The sequence below is a fragment of the Diorhabda carinulata genome, chromosome 4 (assembly GCF_026250575.1).
Source record: "Diorhabda carinulata isolate Delta chromosome 4, icDioCari1.1, whole genome shotgun sequence".
Lineage (NCBI taxonomy): Eukaryota > Metazoa > Arthropoda > Insecta > Coleoptera > Chrysomelidae > Diorhabda > Diorhabda carinulata.
The window spans coordinates 19,139,377-19,141,551 of NC_079463.1; positions in this window are offsets into that span (position 1 = coordinate 19,139,377).

Sequence of the window (2,175 nt, forward strand, 5' to 3'; positions counted from 1 at the left end):
ACTAATCTCTTCTTCTATAGTATGGTATTCAGCAACTCCTCAGCTACTTCATTAGTATATTTTCAAACTGGTAAATCCGCCGAAAATCATATAATTGTAGACCTTCAAAGCTTTGAGGCACTATTGCACAAAAAAACATTTTCACAAGAAAGAGTGGCGTAATAAAGTGTATAGAATATTCAAAAATTTATAATAAAATTTTGGAAGTGCGTGGGAGGTCAAAATAATGGTTAAAATAAATTGTGGATTTGTTTCCTATGTATTCTTTTATAAATTTCATGTATTCAGTTTGTTAAACGTTTAGAATCCGATATAAATAATTATCTATTATGTTTAATCGTTTTTAAGACAGTATTTCCGTTAAATGTATACAGAGTGCACTTGATGCACAAATTCCGGGATTAAGTAAATGAAAATACGCTGTGACATAAAAGAAAATTTCTCATCCGACCTCTCATTTTTGAGTTATAGTCCTTTAAAGATGTGAAATCAGAATAAATAATTCTACTCTATTCATCGTATATTTGATTTTACAAGTCTTAGTCCTTTCTACCAATGTAAGAGTTATAATTTCGAAACAACCTAATGAGTGACGTATACGCTAGAGGGCGCTATTTATTAATTTTTTGAAATCTAGCTAGCCTTGAAAAATGTTAAATGGAAACATGCAGTTTTAATTGAGGAATATGAAAGTAGACCAAATTAGCAACAGAATAGCGAAAACCGCATGTCGATATCTTTCTCGTATTACGATATATCCTAAGAAATGTATAAATTTTAAGCATTTTCCTATAAACATAAATTACTCCGGTTTGACTGAATGGATTTTAACATTTATTGACTCCTCAAAGTTGTCTTTCCTTGTTCTATTAATAATAGTTCCAATTATTATGTCAATATTACTTATGCTGTCACCGGGAAACTGCGTTATGGAAGTTAAAATGGAAATATAACTTGAGGTACCTCACTAGTGACGACCTAAATCAAATTGTTTATTCTTTGAAGAGTAGATTGAATAGCAGTCACAATTTCTGCTCTCGAAATACTCTGAATGGCGTTTCGTATTCTCTCGATCATGTTATCTCTAGTAGTGAGTCTAATTGCACAAAAAAGGTCCGGCCCCAGAAATAGAAATCTAAGACGGTTAAGTCTGGTGACCTGGCTGGCCAAAATAATAGGCCTCCACGTCATATCCTTCTATCAGGGAAAGCATTATCTAAAAATTGTCTATCTTGTCTGGAGAAATGCGTTAGACACCCATCGTGCTGAAACAACATAGACCCACGAGTTATATCTTCTAGAAGAAATGGTAATTCATCCCTTATAAAATTTAGGTAGCGTTCCCCTTTAATTGCGTTGTCAAAAATAAGAGGTCCAATTATCTGACCATCTACAATACCACACTATACATTCACCGACCATCGCCCCTGATACTGAACTTCTTCCTTCCAGCGTGGATTATTCTGTGACTAATAGTGGATATTATGCCGGTTAATTGTACCATCAATACTAAATGTAGCTTCGTCTGAACACAAAATACCTGGTAGTAATTGAGGGTCGTCATATACCATATGTAGTAACCAGTTGCAATAATCCAACTTTCTGTCGTAATCACGATTAACCAATTGTTGATGCAGTCCTATATAATATGGATGAAATCTAAAAGAAATATAATGTCCTATTAAATATCTTTCCTGAATGATAAATAAATTATTATGTTAACATATAACTATACCCCCAATAATATTATGCGAGTATATTTTGTTTAAGAAACATATCTTTTTACATCATAATTTACCTGTGTCCTGTCAAAATACGTTGAACGGTGTTTCTGCTCATTCCCAAATCTCTACTTATTGCTCTAATACTTGAATGCGAGTTAAATTGCACATATGGCAAAACATTCTTTTTTTTTCTCTGAACGACCTCTGCCGCGTCTTCTAAATACAGGAAGACGATGAAAAACTCAGCTACCGGGATGACGTCTTTGGGGTTATGGTATGGCATATACCCTAGCCGCAACAGTTGTATTTCTTTTACATTCCAAGTAAATGCCTATCATATCAAATGCTTCTTCGTTTGTAAGAATCATCTTAGATATAAGTTTTAAGGTAATTTTATATCGAATTTAATGCACACAAATCGCATTGACACGTAAATGAACAAATTACTAGG